The sequence below is a fragment of the Apteryx mantelli genome, chromosome 3 (assembly GCF_036417845.1).
Source record: "Apteryx mantelli isolate bAptMan1 chromosome 3, bAptMan1.hap1, whole genome shotgun sequence".
In the NCBI taxonomy this organism is placed as follows: domain Eukaryota; kingdom Metazoa; phylum Chordata; class Aves; order Apterygiformes; family Apterygidae; genus Apteryx; species Apteryx mantelli.
Genome location: NC_089980.1, coordinates 114,641,402 through 114,660,851, shown reverse-complemented (window position 1 = coordinate 114,660,851; position 19,450 = coordinate 114,641,402). Strand labels below are relative to the sequence as shown.

General features: G+C 36.2%; 1 protein-coding gene across 1 annotated transcript in view; it reads right to left on the bottom strand.

Moving 5' to 3' along the window:
* CSMD1 (CUB and Sushi multiple domains 1) overlaps window positions 1-19,450 on the bottom strand; it is a 1,279,784-nt gene that overhangs the window by 593,585 nt on the left and 666,749 nt on the right. The window lies entirely within an intron of this gene.

Sequence of the window (19,450 nt, the reverse complement as noted above, 5' to 3'; positions counted from 1 at the left end):
TTTCATTCAATGTAGTTTTATTATCTGTAGCACACACATTGAAATATATATTTTGATAAAGAAATATTTTGATTAGAGAAAATATCTAAATCCTCTTCCAAAATTTTTAAATAATGCATTCCTTCTTAAAATGAACATTTGTTAAATTAAACATTCTAGTAAAGGTTTCATCTTTACAGGTCAGAATTTTTAGACAGAAAAATGTTATTAAAATTTTCTGGCTAGATCTAGTCAATATACATAAATAGCAAATAAAATGCCAGCAGATGGCATTATATACCAAGCTCTTGCATAGCACTTTGCATTAATAAATATCAAAGTCAAGCACTCAATGAACCACTTAGTTACTGAAAGTCCTGTATGAATAGAATTTTAGTTGCTTAAATTTAGGAGAGTGATTCAAGAAACTTTAAGCTGAGATACTTTCAGCATTGATGGCTTGAGATAAAAATTTCTCTCAGAAGTTCAAGTTATGGTATGGATATGCTCTATGGATATTTGATCAGCATTCTCAGGCCATGCTGAATCCACTTAGATCTGGACATACATGTGTTAGGCTACGTATTTCAGTTTCCTAGAGGTGAGTATGTACAGGAAGGAGAAAGGTGATCAAACTGTGTAGAAGTAACAAATTTACTTAGACTCCAACTTTCCTTGTTCCTTTACTTTTCCTATTCACTGATATCTTGGAGTTCAGCATGCAGGTTGTTGCATGTTTCAGCCTAGAGTCAAAATTTCCTACTAGTCTATTTTACATATCTAGAATCAGCTTTGTGAATCTCACTCCAGAAGCTGAGTGCCGAAACATAGACATTTGCAATATCACCTAAGCTTTTTTGCTGAATGCCTGCCCAGTATTGTTTGCAATGGGATATAATTAATTCAAAGAATTAGTGAATAGTTTCTGAGCTTAGCAGGATCAATACATTTGTCACTGCTGCACATGGTTATTCACGGTGTATGACCTTGTCTGTGTAGATCTTTACTTGGAGCTGTTAACTCCAGCCCCAGGGGATGTCCTACCCTTTCCTGTAATAAGTAAAAACAGGATTATGGACTGAAAACATCATTGTGGAAGGTAACTGGCATAAGAAAGTATGAGGAAAATGGTCGCTGAGATTAAAAAAAAAAATCTTTATTCTATAATAGCCTTTGAAAATAAAATTGAAAACCCAGAAATAAACCTAAGCTGGCACCCAGCACAGATTGTAGGCAATAGTTCATTCTGCCAGGTTCGCTCTTGGCTACTGGTTCTTTGTTGCCCTCCCTGACAGTCTGCTGTGGAGCATACTGTAATACCAGGTGAGCCAACCTGGACTGTTAATTGCCCCAGCTAAATCTGCACTGGGAAGCAATGGCTGCAGAAATGCAGGCACATAAAGGCGGATCATATCTCGTGCCCCAGAAATCCTGAGGAACTTACTGTGCTAAAAGCCTGCTCCCCACTTTCTCCTCTCCAACACCCACAATTATCTGTCTTATTTTTAAAAATAGCTCCTTTTTTCCTTGGTTAAGCCCCAAAAGGTCTCACTTTTACAGGCATGTTGACTACTTTAGATAAATGGTATCAATTATTAACAGAATTTTCACATGAAAGGGGGTAAGAAAGGATACTAGCTCTTGTTATTCTTTTATTAGAGGAAAAGCTATGCTAAACTGAAACTCAGACATTTAAGGAAGCAGTGACCCTTACTGAGGCTGCTAGTAGAAACACTGCCAGCAGTGAAGGAAACAGAGCAATTTCTGCCATTCGTAGATAACACACACAAGACTAAAGCAAAAATAGTAATAAAAAAACACTCATGGAAGAAATATCAAAGGAAAATATGTTTTGTCAAAAAGTTAGTAAAAAACAAAAACTCAGTAATTAGGAAATGAAAAATAAAAACTTTAATGCTGTGTCTTCTATTAATGTGGCAAAGGGGAATGTATTGCTATTGTTACCATTTCTTGACAGTAGGAGAAACATTAACATGGGCTGTGCATATTACTGTGTATACTAAAAAAAGTCTGTATACTACATACATGGGAAAAAGCACAAAAAGTGAGATCAAAAAATGGAGCATTTACCAAGGATATATCCTTGCTGGTAAAACCTACAGAACATTGTTCTTTTTGAAATTAATATAGATGTTAATAAATATAGCTGAAAGACAGGATTTTCAAATTGTATATCACAGGCGTAGCTCTAATTACATTATAATAAATAAAAATTAATCCCATAGACTTCAGTGACTTGCTCTCATTAACACTCCAATTTATTTATTTATTTATTTTTAATTAGGTTGTTATGCTAAGTAAAAATATTCTACAGTCTGGTATCACAGAGATATTAACTATTTCCTTTAATATAGAAATTGATTTAATCAATTCTCTATTGTTCTTCTTTTAGGATAGACAAGAAGAGACATAACCCAAATCAGAATGGCTTTAAGCCACATCTTCCCACTTTCAGGGGAAAGTGGTGCATGGAAAAGTAAATGACAGCAGTCCTGCTGTTCAGCATACATATACACACTTTCCCAAACCCACACAGGCGAACATGTATCCACATACACTATACCATATTAATAAAAGCACTCACCTAATTTAATTTTTAATAATAATATTCCAGTCATTCCCTCACATTTACTTTTATTGCTTTTGGCACATTGCACCCTTTTAGTAAAAATATCTATCCACTTGTCTAGTCTAGTCTCCATTACTGCAAGATGAGTAAATTTATAGGCACTGATCCTTAAGCAATCCATATTGAATAGGAAACTAACTCATACACTTAAGGCAGGAATCACAAAAAGACATAAATTGTGTTAGCTAAAGTTAGACAGAAACCAGCAGTGGAAAATAAGTCAACTTCCTACTCTAGTAGCTTGGTCACACATTTTTGTTCCATCTCTGCTTGTCCTCAGGTCTATTTCTGCCCTTTTCCTCTTCCCTGCGTTCTTCTCTCCTGTGTCTTAATTGCTCCCACAGCCTTTGAACTACTTTCCCTCCCACTCTTAATTTACACGTAATTTTGCTTGTTCATCTCTCAGTTTACCCCGGTAAATATTAGGCATTGACCACTCTGCCCCGTCATGTTCCCTCTGGCTGGTTTGCCCACAGGGGAGGTGGGCAGAGTGGCACAGCAGCTCTTTTCAGTGCCCACTCACACAAAGCTGAAGTGAGCCACTCACCCTCTGCTCGTCAGCTAAAAACTTCTCATGCGCTACTCACTGAATATTTACAAGTGACTAATATATGCACTTAAATCAAGATCCATTCCTAGGTTATTCACATGGCAGGGAAGGAGGGGAGTTGCATTCACAATGAGTATTATTCAAAATGAATAATCCATCCCGCTCCATGAAAAAACATGGTAGAAAAGGTTTTGAAACAGCAGGAAGGTATCAAACTGAATACCTAGTATTAATTTAAACAGATGTACAGTCTCCTTATGGTTGAACAGAACATTATAAAAGCTACAAACACTGAGGAAACTCATACCTACAGATGAAAGCAAAGCACACGGCAATATAATGTGGTTATAACGGTACATGTTTTCTAATTAAAATATTTCTGTTCAATTATTATCAGTCATATTTTATTATACAAAAAAATTGTAATAATGAAAAAGTGTTTTTCAGACATGTATTTGAGGAACTACTAGAGTATTTCAGCCATCACATTACTGGTCGTGCTGACAAAGGCTTTAGCCAATGCACTTGTTGGTTTCTCAGTTGCCATTAACCACCGTGAAGGATCGGCATACCTACCTAGTATGCCTACAGAGTATGACCCTAAACCAAGGTTATTGCTGCCCTGAAAAGCACGGGACATCTATGACCTACTGCATTCCTGGTAAAGGGCACCAGAATAAAAATGGAGAAAAGGCACAAGAGTAGTATCCCACAGTGAATAAAGAATCTTTTCAAATGCATTTCTATTTGTGTGCATACACACATACACACGCGGCTCATAAGGGATTTAAGCCACAGCGTGTAAATAGTTGTAAGACATAATTTGTTCTCAGCTGAAGACCTCACTGGGAATTGGAATTGCTAAGGTTTGGACACCAAGACTGCTTTTGTTGCAATACATGTAACATTAGGAGTGACAAACTGTGGTTGCTATTTTATCATAGAATATAGGCAAATTTGGAATCTGAGTTATCTGAGGATAGTCTTAAATAGACTACACATAATATATGCACAGAGTATATGGGTGTCTAAAGTGCCAGCATTTCATTACTGTAAGACATTAAAAGATCAATTTGTTTGCATGTTCCCTGACAAAGTAATGATTTGATTTATAATCTGTTACTGTAGTGCGATGCCACGGAGCTAATGGAGAGCGAAGCTGTAACACGTCCTGGAGCTAGCCAAAGGCACACCATATGGGCTAGCAAGCCAGTGCAACAGTGACTGCATGACAGAAACAACAAAAAAGATCCATCTACACTAGAAAAATGATATGTTATTTTGTTGTATCTGGAAGTTAATGTTATCTTCATGAAGAGAAAGAAAATCGCAAGTAAATTCAAAAATATTCATAAATATGTAGGCTAATGCTCAGGAAAGTTTGTGTTTTATATTTATCTTCAAACTGGTGAGGGGGCTTGAGATCTTTCTGAGAACCTGTGTAATCCTTTTTTTTTTGACTGACAAGTAAACAGCATAAATTATAGCTGAGTCTTTTATTTATTTATTTATTTTAAACCAAGAATTTCCCCAAACCAGGTTTCTCAGCAGCAGTGGGAACAGGGAAGGCTGCAGAGTGAGACTTGTTGGTTAGGGAGGGAGGGAGGGGGCAGCAGGGAGCAGAGGGCAGCGCATCCTCCCCTGCGCCCCGCAGCAGCCCTGCAGCCAGCTGCCCCTGGGTGGCCACTGCCCGGTGGCCACCTCTGCCCTTCCAGTGGGTCAGAAGCGCTTCGGGCAGAGCTACCCTCACAAGCACATCCCTCCTCACTAATAGGAATGGGGGCCCAGCAGTGATATGCTAGTACGAGGGTTTCCTCACTGATTTTACTCATTAAAAATTAAATCAAGGACCCTGGTAAAGGCTGCTCCCCAGCACAGGGAACACTATTTTTGCATACCATGCTGCAGGTTTTCCAGGAAAAGGTAGTAAAATTTGCAGCCTTTCATTTAACTGTGCATAGCACATGCAATCTTCATTTCTCATCTCACACTCTCTTATGTCCTAAAAGCAGTTTTATCTAAAAGCAGCAGAATAAACTTCCAGGCTATATAAAGTTATCTAATAAAAAATTAATCACAGGAATGTCTTTGCTACACTGCATGTAATTTAAGTATACTCATCTTGATGACACAGCACAGCAAAACTAAAGGAAAAATAAATAGGCTGTCAGATTCCTGGTATATAAAAGACTTGCATTTGAAGTTAAGTATCTGATAAAGTAACACTAATTCAAACTTCTTAAGGAAACAAATGTATTTTTATATATGGTAATTTCAATCAGCTACTAGATTGGAAATGGCAGTAGCAAATCTTTATCTGGCTTAACTGGTATTTACTGTTTTGTATTGAAGAAATAAGGTATACAGCTGCTAGGAGCAATTATGCAAATCAGAAAGAATGTTCTCAGCTGTGCTCTTTGAACCCCTCTTACCAAGAATTAGCATATATAATAACATTAATTAAGAAATGTCAGAATGTTTTAATGCTAACAAAGATGAAATCATATAACAGAGTTATGCTGTACTATAAATAATTTTACTAGAGCATTTTCATTTTTGTTTATATGTCATTTTTCTGGTAAAATTGGTAGGAGAGTAAACATATTCAATATCAATATTTGCTGATATCAATATTTATCTGATTGATATTTTCTGTGGTCTTTCAGGATCACACAGCCACGGATATCTGACAAATTATTAATTACACATACAAGCAAAAATTTATAGAAAGAACTGAATGAAAGGTAGATCCTTTTCTACAACCTTTTCTATTTCAATCAAAAAAAAGTTGTATTAACGTCTTTTCAATATCAGGAAAAAGATTCAGAAAACTTTTTAGCTTAATTTCATATGTAATACATGCATTTATTAATGCTTAACTTCAGTCCATGAAGACTAATAAATATCTCTTGAATTTTTAAGAGAATTTTTCATGTGTATATGTACATAATCCTGTGAAAGTTTTTCTGCATGTGCATGTAATACTACAGCAAAAGATGGAAACCTACCCATTTATTCAACTATTTTAGCATGTTAGACATTTCTAACTCCTTGAAATAAAAATATAGTATATTTTTAGTTACAGTTTCTATATCTTCTTATGCTACTTTGATAAATAATATCAAAGACACAGAAATAAATCAGCCATTATTCAATTCTTATATGAAAAGTTGTTAGATGAATATGTAGGATTGCTAAACAATCCATTTTATGTGTATAATGAGAAATTAGAAGACTAGATGTATATATTTACAGTATAGGAAACAGTATTTCTATATGGAGAATAAGTGAACTAACCACTGACAGATCTTTGCCCTATTAAGAAGCTGTGACGGACAATGTATTTAAAGAGTGAGAAAGGAGATGTCAGTGTTCTGGTCTGAGAGCTCAGAACAGTTCATCAGAAAATGCAGTGACAATATTGTCAAACCTTGAGCCTATACATTCTGAGGCTTCCACTCAGAGACCATAAATCAAGACAAAGTATATAACTAGAGATACTATCTCTTACTACATAAACTATTTACAGTTGGAAAAAAAGGACCAGTTTTTAAGCATGTGAGCTTTCTTCAAATGCAATGAATTTGCTATTAAGGGTAAGTTAAAAACAACTGGCCTGAGGTTAACTCTATTATGACAGTTGGTTCGACAACTTGACTGAAAAGTGTGTCAGACACAAAACAGAAGAGGAAGTCAAAAAGGAGTGCAATGATTGATCCTTAATTCCTGCAGGACAGAGTGACAGATAAATGCCACCTAACTCTTACTTATGTGAATGCCTTAGCTTACTCTAAAGTTCTCATATATTAACTTAATTTAGTTCTGCTTATATAATTGTTAAGCTGAATACATTAAAGTCAAATTTACATGCTCAATAAAAAATGTGCATCAAAACATTACATACATATATCATGTTTCATTATACAAACTCTATTTTCCAGTATGTACAAATTCACTAATTGTCCCACATGGCCATTCAGTTGTCTAAAATTTTCTACTCATAGTATCATTCTAATCTGTCATGTCACTACAGAATTCATAATGCTCTTGGCATTTGTAACCAAAATGAAAGTACCTAACACCTGTACAATCGGCCTGTGGGAATCTAGGGGGCAGGAATCAAAATAAATTACTTGTCCATATGGACTGCCAGAAAGGACTTACCCTAGTGCATGCTGATCTGTGAAATTCCTTTGTTAAGTTTAGTGTTTTCACTCCTCTTTATAGTTTCCAATTATCTTATCATTTAGATTACTTGATTTATAAATGTATGTTAATTGCTTTATTTAACATTTCATTTTAGGAATCCATCTGCTTTGTATGCCAAAAGCATCATGAAAATGTCAATTTGAATTAGTTTTGTTATGGTAAATGCAGAACGCTACAGTAGATTCTGTGCTTCCAAAAAGAACGCAGTGGAAAGATAATGTGCTAAGCAGCATGTATAATGTTTATATACTAATTCTTTTGCTGCGTGTAATACACTGTAATAAACAGTCTGAAAAGGTACTGTCTAAATTCCAGTGACAAAACAGAAGCTCAAATTCAAAATCCCTCCTGCTGTACAAGTTGTTCAAGTGAAAGGATGCAAAAAAGAGTTTTGGATGCAATGAACAGATTTTCTTTTGAAGCTAGTGCCTGCTTTTTAAAAAAATACTACAACATGCAAATATGGTAGAAAACAGAACAAGAAAGATCTTAGATATGGGTTTCTTAAGTGAGCATAGAGGTAGAATTACATCACATAAATATTGCCACATTTCTAAGCAGAGTTAATATAGGATATAGTTGTCAAGAGGTTTTATTTAGGGAGAAATAGTGTTCCAACTCATAGTGGTTGTTAGAATGTCTCGCATGAATGAGGAATATAGCAGAAAAGATTTTGTGTTCAGTCTTGTCTGCTTTTCCTAAACTGATCAAACTGCATCTAAAAACTAATGAGATTTTTTCCCCCTCACTATTTCCATGGAAGACTTTTCCAGAACTTGCCTCATTTGGCGGTTCCAGAATTTCCACTAAATTCCAGCAGAAACTGGTAGATTCTTAACTATGGTAGGTATGACTTTTTTCTAAGGCCATAATATTTTGGTTTAAATAGACCTTTTCTCTTTTTGATGTTTTTCTTTCTGATGCATTTAAAGAGATAAAATATAATTAATGGTTATATTTTCAGTCTCTGATAAGCTACATTACCTTGATCATTCTAGTATCCTTCTAGAACCTTTAGATATAGCAGGGAATAACCTGTATTAATTTCAATTCCTTTCTCTTAAGCATGGGAGAACCAAAACGTAATACACATTCTAGACTCTTACAAGTGCATTTTTCAGTGATTTCCATTTAGTCTGTCTCTACTGGCTATCACAATGATTATCACAGTCATCCAGATGGAACTTGCTGTGAAATTAAAACACCTCAGTTAGATATCTTCCTTCATGCTTGGTCTTAACTTCCATTATGTTCAAAGATCTCAGTTACTGATGTCTGGAGACTTATTCAGCCATTAGGGGCAGGAGCCATTTGCCAGAACATATGCATCTAATGCCTTTAACATGCTCTAGGTTCTCCAACACATGAATGTGATCTGTCAGACATATCTATCTGAGAGACTGATAGAAGACTTCCTTTTACAGATCAATTCAGCTGCCTAAATATAGATATCTAGTACCATTTCAGATGCCTGAGGCATCTGCATGGGGCTGGCAGGCCAAAGGACCTATGAGAGACCCAAGCTGTAGTGGAGTGGCATTTGGAGAACAAGCAGGATATCCTAGTGTATCTCAAATGGTACATAACAATAGTGATGCCTCAAAAGGCATCCATTCAGTTTTAGGGCAACTGAATCAAGCCATGATCTCCACTGGCAACAACAAGAGTTTAGACATTTACCATGCCTCTAGAAAATGACAGCTAGACATATTCAGGTGGCCTAAAATCACAGTGCATCCCACCTCTAGTAACTGATAATTCAAATATTGCATTCTGCAGAGCTGTTTTCAATTTTCACCTTATAATACTCTTATATGCAATAACATGTGTGACCTTGAACATTTATTGTTAAAACTGTCCCACTCCTGAGTTCGGTCTTCAACATCATCTAATTCTTCCTCTGTATTCTTTCTAATATTCCTGTGCTTTGACGTGCCTCCTAATTTTGTAACATCAACAGATTTCAATACCATAGTGCTGTATTTTGTGCCAAGGTCACTATTGATACTATTAAACAAGGTCAGGTTTAAATTCTCTGAGGAATTTCACTAGTCATACATCCATGTCTCTCTGCCATTCAGCCAGTTCCCAATCCACCTCACTAGTCATACATCCATGATAGTACACATTTTTTAACATGTGCGCTAGGTCTACTGCACATATGGTATGTTTTCATGCTGTCCATTCACACAGTTAAAATCAGAAGCCTTTGCAAACTATAAAAGAACTGAAACAGTTACTGGCCTTCAGGTCAAGGAAGGTCTGAATGCTGGTTTGAGATGACTTCTGTCTAGACAGTCAAAAAAAGAAATTTGTTTAGTGTGTTATGATTTATGTTCCAGTAAAAATGCAGGATTTCTTATTTAATTCTCTGTTTTACCTCAAGTGTTTGATTATGTTTTCCTTTAAAATTTGTTCATGCAATTGAGCTTGGACTCATGAGCAATAATCACTTGGAACATTCTTCCTGCCCCTAACTATAGGTACTACATTTCCTATTATTCTTCATTTTCATAGTTTCATCCCCAAGTTAACAAATTTATTAAAGATCCATTTCACTGGACCTGAGATATAATTTCATAATTGTAGAACGGAGATTATCTTGTCCCATCCTAGCTTGCGAACATTAAACTTTCTAATGGAAGGTAAGCAAAATTCAAAGTAATTTCCTAGATCATACCTAGATTTTCTGAAAGATCCTTGCTAAACAGCAATTGCCCTTCTTTTACCTTATCCTACTTTTAATTAATTTAAGTATATAGATGAAAAATCTTGTGCTAGTTCTGGTAATTTTAATTTTAGCTCTATGCTTCCCAACCTCAGGGTCACGTGGCACCCCAAGCAACTAGAAGAACTATCATTTGTGTTGGAGGCATATAGCAAAGTAATTGAAATCAATGGAAATGCAAAAACAGTTTCCTCTTTTTTCTGTTTCTGAAACAACTGTAGAATAATTCAAAAAGAGAATTTATTTCTGTGAGAATAAGTACCAAGAAAATATTCTAGCTAGTTTCCCCAGCTTTGAAGTCAAAGCTGATAAAGACTACTTTTTAACCTATTTTGTTTTCCTTTAATTATTATTACTCACTGAGGAAAAGACTTTTGTAAGGAGTAATCCAGGGCTTGTTGAGTTTCCTGCACAGGCTTACATTTTTATAATGTCAGGTTATTTTAGTGTAGATTTCTTTCTCTTTTTTTCTTCCTCCATCCTCTTTTTTAAATAAGATGAGCACAGTCAGTCTACCTTTTCAGTGTCGTTATGCTGAGCACCTACTTCACGGACAATTTCAAAACAATGAGCTACTACAAGCTTTTATAACATTGTATGGTAAAAGCCATTTTTTAGATGATTCTCAGTAGGCTTTCTACAGGGAAAAGATTTATAGGATCAGTTTACTGGAAAACCAAATTATATAGGTTCCCTGATTGATCCATAGTGATCCACAGAGAGCACCCTCCGTGCTTAGCCCTGCTAAAGTCAGCATAGTTTTTCCAACTGGCATCAAAGCTTGAAGAAACAGTTAAAATGTATAAATAAATAAGTACAAATTTGCATTTTTTCTTTTTTACTCCCAAGTTTTTTTCAGCATTTCCCAAAGACTATGTGCCTTCTAAAATACAATGCAAATTTGCAATCACTTTATTTTATACATATGATTAGCTCCATCACTTGCCCCTAGCAAGTGGGCAGAAATGTAGATATGTGAAGTGGACTGGGAAAAATTCAGAAAGTTAGAAAATTAAATTTCACAGGACTTAACTTTTAATTAAGATTTTTTGAGTCAACCAGTTTGGATTGATAGGGGTACAGGAAAACATACAAAATAAATAAAAATGCAGTTAACTTTATCTGATGGTTAATAACACAGTGCTACATTTGGAAAAACAAGTTTGTTACAACTTTAGGTCTAAAATGTTATTACCATGCTGTAATTATCAGCTGTGTTACTGGGGTAAAAAGTTGTTTTTGTTTTTGAGAACATTATGCATGGACATTGCAAAATCAAATCTCTCATAGTAATTCAAAGATATCAATATAAAGCTTTTCAGTATAGAAACAAGACCAGCTTATTCAACTAAGATAAAAGTCCTGCTCCTATTTCTCATATTAGTATTTTAGCTTTTGCTTATCACAGAATCACAGAATGGTTGAGGTTGGAAGGGACCTCTGGAGATCATCTAGTCCAACCCCCCTGCTCAAGCAGGGTCACCTAGAGCACATTGCACAGGATTGCATCCAGGCGCGTTTTGAATATCTCCAGAGAAGGAGACTCCACAACCTCTCTGGGCAACCTGTGCCAGTGCTCTGTCACCCTCACAGTGAAAAAGTTTTTCCTCATGTTCAGATGGAAGTGTCTGTGTTTCAATTTGTGCCCATTGCCTCGCGTCCTGTCGCTCGGCACCACTGAAAAGAGTCTGGCTCCATCCTCTCGACACCCTCCCTTCAGATACTTGTACACGTTGATAAGATCTCCTCTCAGCCTTCTCTTCTCCAGGCTAAACAGGCCCAGCTCTCTCAGCCTTTCCTCATAAGAGAGATGCTCCAGTCCCCTAATCATCTTTGTAGCCCTTCGCTGGACTTGCTCCAGTAGTGCCACATCCCTCTTGTACTGGGGAGCCCAGAACTGGACACAGTACTCCAGATGGGGCCTCAGCAGGGCTGAGGAGAGGGGGAGGATCACCTCCCTCGACCTGCTGGCAACACTCTTCCTGATGCACCCCAGGAGACCATTGGCCTTCTTGGCCACAAGGGCACATTGCTGCCTCATGCTTAACTTGGTGTCCACCAGCACTCCCAGGTCCTTCTCAGCAGAGAAGCTGCTTTCCAGCAGGTCAACCCCCAACCTGTACTGGTGACTGGGGTTATTCCTCCCCAGGTGCAGGACCCTGCACCTGCCTTTGTTGAACTTCAGGAGGTTCCTCTCCGCCCACCTCTCCAGCCTGTCCAGGTCTCTCTGAATGGCAGCACAGCCCTCTGGCGTATCCGCCACTCCTCCCAGGTTTGTATCGTCAGCAAACTTGCTGAGGGTGCGCTCTGTCCCTTCATCCAGGTCATTGATGAAGAAGTTGAACAAGACTGGACCCAGGACTGACCCCTGGGGGACACCGCTAGCTACAGGCCTCCAACTAGACTCTGTACCACTGATCACAACTCTCTGAGCTCTGCCATTCAGCCAGTTCCCAATCCACCTCACTGTCCACTCATCTAGCCCACACTTCCTGAGCTTGTCTATGAGGATGTTATGGGAGACAGTGTCAAAAGCCTTGCTGAAGTCAAGGTAGACAACATCCACTGCTCTCCCCTCATCTACCCAGCCAGTCATTCCATCAGAGAAGGCTATCAGGTTGGTTAGGCATGATTTCCCCTTGGTGAAGCCATGCTGACTACTCCTGATCACCTTCTTGTCCTCCACATGCTTGGAGATGGCCTCCAGGATGAGCTGCTCCATCACCTTTCCAGGGATGGCGGTGAGGCTGACTGGCCTGTAGTTCCCTGCATCCTCCTTCTTGCCCTTTTTGAAGACTGGGGTGACATTGGCTTTCTTCCAGTCTTCAGGCACCTCTCTTGATCTCCATGACCTTATGATTAATTAGGAATATACTCCTTATAACTAAATTTAGTAAAAACTTTACACTTGATCATGCAGATCACATTAATGGATGATTTCACTTTACAGAAAACAAACTCTGCAGCAATATGGCTTCTTTCCCACCATTTCAATTTTAGCTCTTCTGCAAAAAAGAATTGTTCTACAGTAACTTAATCTTTTGGGAAAGGAATGGATGTGAATAAAGGACAGTATTTTCATTATTTTTTTTAATTGTTATATAGCTGCTTTAAGTGATTTCAAACAGTCCAGAAAAACATCAGGATCGAGAAATATAGCATCCTCATTTAATGCTCCAGTAAGAATCACTAATTTAAAGTTCCATTGTGGCTGCTTTCACAGAATCTCTTACACCCATGCCTGAAGAATAGCTTCATTTTAAAACAAATGTAGTTACGGCAATGAAAACTCTTTAGTGAAAATGTTCCTAAATAGGTTTAAACCTTGCCGTAAGGCTTAAATTTCAGATTGTACACAGCATAACAAGATCCTACCCTTCTCTATAAGCAGAGATCTACTTTAACAAGTGTTTGTCTCTCTGTGCCTTGCAGGTTGGCAAGATTGGATTTATTTTCTCTCTGATGGAGGCATGTCCCACAGTTCTGGATTAAAACTGTGTCTTTTGCTTCTGAGTTCATCCAGAATTTTGTTACTTGAACAGAAGTGCTGCTCATCTGTGGGCAACAATACAGTCCCTGTAAGAGCTAGACAATAGTCTGCGAACATTTCATATATAGAGGTAAAAATAAAACAATTTTTTTCATATATTCTGTAACTTAAAACTGCAGAAATATTTTGAGCTTTGTATAATTGTAAATATTCTCCCATATTATGGTTATTGACATATTCCACACATGTTCAATCATTAAAAACACTTACTGAATGCACTGGTTTCCAAATGTGTTAACCTTGTGCTGAGAACTAATGCACTGACGGAAAAACTGTTATAGAATTTCTAAAAAAAAAAAAAAGTACAAAGTCTATTTGATCAGATGTGTTGTTATGAATACAAAACATTATCAGGTTTCTCCTATTTCAGAGATGTCTCTCTAAACATCATCTTCCAACCCTAAAAATTCTCATGTCATTTTTTGGCCTTTCGATACATGGCTAGGTATTTGTGCTCAGTCTGCCAATACTGATGAAAATTCAGGCTAATATAATCATTAACAATACTGCATTACATTTTTTATCATTATTTTAATATTTGCATCTGAAATTTGAATTTGAGCATTTTGTGTAATACCTCAAACTTAAAAACAGTGTTTTTTTCACCAGCTTGTCCTTTTCCATTCCAGCAATAGGGGGGTGAAGAGAGGATTGATGTGCCTAACAGAGCTTGAAATGAATTTGACTTTTTGTTTTACTTCCCTGTTTTTCGTAATAAAATCCTCAATGCACACTAATGAAATAAAGACACAACAAAGTGCTGTTCTGGGAATAGAATTTTTTAGATGTCACAGAATCAGCTGAAGGAGATGAATATATTGAGGAAATGCTTGACAGGTTACAGGTTTGTTTATCCTTTTCCCAGACTATCATTTTCTTCAGCGTTATAGTGGAGGAAGGGAATGAGGTAGGAAGAAAAAAAAAGTCTCTTGTTCTTAGTTTGCAGAACAAATACTGTATATTGCGTGTTCTACTAAAGAGCTTGTTGGATAAAGAAGGCAGAGCAGAAGGCTGCAAATTTGCTTTTTCTGACAGACGTACACGGCCAAGCAGCCTCTTCAATGGGAGACAGAGGATGCCCAGGTTGGCCGATACCAGGGCTCCTGGGCGGTACAGGCAGGGTGCACGGAGTTATGCAGCTCTCAAGGAAAACAGCATGCCTGCCTGTCACAGGGAACAAATCCACAGCCAGACCTCAAAGATGACGGAAGAAGAAAGATTTGCTTCTCTGTAAAGGAATTTGTTCAAGCCAAGAGACCACTGAACGTTGCTGGACTAAAAAGAAGTTAAGACTTTAAGAAAGGACCTCTTGCTAAGAATGAGGGGAGTGGATTTGTTCCCAAGACTTAATCTTTTTCATCCAGCAGTAACAAGGTTTCCCTGTTTACAGTGTAATCTTATTCTATTTTACTGTTTTGTATCCCCCCAAATCATAGTTTTAGAGATGGTTAACCTTCCATGTAGTTTGATCTGCTAATTTCAAAGGAAAGGGAGGAGCACAGTCCCAGTACAGGGTTCTCTGTGACATGAACTCTTTTTACAGGCACTTTACAGTTTTCTAGGATCACATATTTCAGGAGTATTCAGTACTAATTCAGTTATTCAATTTTATTTAAAGTCATACTGCAGAACAATATTTAGAGTATATATCATAATATTTGCTCTGCTACTTGAATTGAAATATATCTGCTACTTTCTCTACTGCACCTTCAGAATAATTCCCACATTGTCAATCAGGAAAACAATCATGAAGTGTACATGAATAAACCTCAGGAGGATTTTGTTCCAATATATATTGAATGTTTATATTTGATTTACATTTGTATAATACATAAATTCAGATATTTCTCTTTGTTGTTGAATACAGTGTTTTTCAACAGATCATGACAGTCATCTGATGCTTGGGGAAGAAAAAAATTAAAAAATCACTGCACTTTATTCAAGGATTGGTACTTCTTACATAGAGAACAGTAAAATTAACATTTATTCTATAGAATTTCCTGCCAAAATTTCAGTGCCTCATACACAACTCTAGGGAAAGAATATAATTTCAAGTAGCTTTTCAGCAAATTCATAAGAAAAGTCAAGTGTAAGCATATGCGACCCTTTCTCATAAGACTCTAGCTCCTCCAGGCCTGAGAGGAATGTGATGAGTGTTAAAGCTAGTAATTTCAGCTAGAATATTATCAAAAAAGAAGTGGACACCTCTGCTTAATACGTTACTTAGAGTTCTCAGACTACATTAAAAAAATTGTCTCTCCTCCTGAAGCTTTCTGCAACATCCAAATTAAAAGATTTGTAAAGTGATAGTTTTAGTCTATTTTTCATATTTTTTAAAAATTCAACTATTCCTGAAACCTTCAACCTTATGCATACTACCCTTTCTTTGAAACAAATGAATAAAAAGATGCATCCATCTTTTTACATTCAAAATCATTGCAAATTCACACATTCAAATTTATTGATTTAATATTTAAAGGCTGGAGAGTTTAGCAACTTATTTTTTGCAATTATCGTTGTTATGTTTGTAACCAAGTCAGACTAAGAAGCTTTCCATCAGTTTCAACTCCTTTTCCATTTAACTTCTGCTGTGGGGAACTGTCAGTACAAGGGCTAATTAGAACTCGTTCAGAAATGTTTTTTTCATGTTCATTTTTATTCATTAGAAACTAAATTAGTACCAGGAATTTACATTTTTTATATTTTTTTCATCAAAAGGTTATTTTTATAAAGTTAAATTATTGATTAAAATCAATATAATTGAAATGTGCTTTTTTCTATGAAAAAGTGATATTGTAATTAATATTTTAATTGAAAATGTCAGCATTTTTAATTTACTAAAACTTGGACTTGGGGCTCATATAAAACATAAAAAAACCTTTTTTTTTAAATGTAATTTCCTAACACTCATATCCTTCAAAATACAGATAACTTTTTTTTTTTTTTTTTTTTAGGAAAACAGCATTTTGTTTTTCAACTCCTCTGCAATATACACAACAAATGGTAATACTCAAACTCCTGTAACTATCTACTTTGGCTTAATATATAATCTGATTATTTAAAATCAGACAAAATGCACATATTTTCTAGGTTTATTCCTCTCAAGAAAAAAAAAAAAAACAAGATAAAGAATAAAGAATCATTGTAGAATTTTAAATGATATTACCATTTTCCTTTCACACCACTAGCTTCTAACCACTGATTAAAAAAAATTGTGGTGGGCAAAGAAAGTGTTGTTCTAAAATTTTTTGTTTCTTTAACACTGCTAGCTATTCAAAGAACATAGTTTGTCATTTGGCAGAAATGATTTGAAGAACAATAATGTAGTATCAAGGACATAACAGTAACTGATAAACTCACATATGTTTTAAGTAAGGCAAATTTAATAGAAACTAGGAAATTAAATTTCTACTGAACACAGATAAAAGTCAAGTTTTTGAATATTTATTTTTACATAGCTACTATGATACTGTGTGACTAGTATTCCCAGTTAATTTCTTCTTTCAGGTAGGAATTATTACTGGTGACCAAAAAATGCATATTTTTATAATTCAAGTAAGGAAGTCAGGGAATATCTTGGTATTTTTATGTTTCATTACAAACAATGCAGTCTACATTAAATATTTTATGAAGGTTGACTCTATCCACACATGCTGTTTCAAAACATTTATAAAATGACTTGTCATTTCAAGATATATGTGTACTTTTAACATTTTTTCATAAATTTTTCTTGTTTTTTGTGGAGCAAGTAAGTTCCTATCCAAGAATATTTTATCATGCAACATTAAGATGAACGTATTTTCCAGAAAGAGAATCAATAGGAGAATCCAGGTACGTACAGAAAGGCTGTAGGATGGTGCACCTAGGTTACTGCTTACCCTCATGAAAGGCCATTGCTCCCACACTGATCTGTGTATGACAGTCATGTTCTCAGGAAGTACATTTTATACAGCAAATCTTCAAATTGCCTAAAGTAAAACATCAACTGTAGCTGTCAGCAGGTTGCTGTAGTCTAGATGATTAGGTTGAAAAATCAGTTTTGCCACTAAGCAGGTCATCGTTCAGATGTTGTGAACAGGGCTGATTCAAGCAGGTTGTCAGAACAGCAACGAGCATTGTTGACTCCTCTTGCAATAGGCAAAAACTGACCTTAATTGTTCATTTTTCTCTGCCTATTTGGCTGCACTTACTGCTAAAGAGCATAAGTTTTAACTTGAATTTTCCTTCATTTTTTTTCAGGCAGGTTTTAGTGCAGTTGCATTATTAAATGGCATCTTTTACAAAAGTAATTAGTGCAAGAACAGAGATTTCCAACTATCATAGTTCACACCACCTGTGGTAGCCTTGATTATTTATTTTTGTAGTATTTTTCTTTCAGCCTTTCACAAACTGTTGTTAGGCTGGAAATGCAGAAATAACTGATTACATTGAACTAAGTCAACTAGATAAGCTTTTAATCGTGGCATTCAAGAACAGAAAAATAAAAGCTTCATAATGATACTGCATATCTAAGCAACACTATTATTTCAAGTGTACACATTCAGTTTCCCCATATGCAAAAAAGTGAAATTACCAAAATGTGATGTTCCAAAATAGCACATATTTTCAGCACATTACAGTTCCATACAGCTATTAAATAGAAGAAAAACAGAGATGTCTGTTTTCCACCACCTCAGTGGGCTTTGATCTTTAAGCCTCAGCTGAACCATTTTGATCTTCCTCCATGTCTTAAGAGAGCAAGAAAGAATCTTTCATTCATTACCTAGAGAAATGACAGTTAATTTATTTTATCTAAATATATTTATCTGTAAAAAAAAAAACAAAACACCTAAGCTAATTTTACTAAGACAGAATTAATAATGACATTTCAATTCTTGACACTTGGGCTCTTCTAGAGACAATATTAATTTATATTTTTAGTCAAAGAGAAATATGCTCATTGAACCCTGGTGAATCAAAGACCGCAGTTAGGAAAATCCTTGTTCAAGCTAGTTTAATACTCGTTTCTTGGCCTCTTCCCTTTTCCAGGTCTTCCTAAGGTGATTGATAACTTAAAGTAACAATTTTCAATGAAAAATTGTGAATATGAAAATAATAATGAATGGCTGCTCCCAGAAGCTCAGCCACCAAAGAGAGGGAAACACAGGAGGAAAGAGAAGAAACAGGGAATACTCTATTGCTTTAAATATGTTTCAGTGTATTCACCAACTTTTTTTTCCATTGTAGAGGCATGGAAAAGCATACTGTAGAACAAACTAGGTTGCAACCTACCATTATCTAACATTGGAGAAAATTTTGGTTGGTTTGGGTGCAAACCACACTAACCAATTATTATAACACGTTAGACACCCCAAGTTTAAAAAAGTTTTAATCACCGGTGCATTGCTATTTCCTCAACCTGTCTTGACATAAAGACAGACAACAAAGGCTAAGAGGTTAAAGTGGCACTACATGGAGACCTATACAGTATGGCATCCTGATGTATATATTTTTGTTGTTACTAATTTACTCCAGATTCCAAAAAAACTCCCCAAAACCCACAGTCCTATTGACAATGTGTTTTCCTCTAACATTACCATCTGCCTTTCCCTTCAAAACTGGCACTGACAGGCCTAGGGTCCCCCCTCTCCCTTCACAGCATGATTATTTTGACAGTTTCCAGCGATATCCATGTGCCAGCTCAGATCCTTGGAGTCTAAGGTTTCTATGCACCCCCCATTAGCTAAGGCTGTTTGTAGGGCCTGGGTGCTGGATGAGCATGTACAACCCCCCTTGTGCGGGACA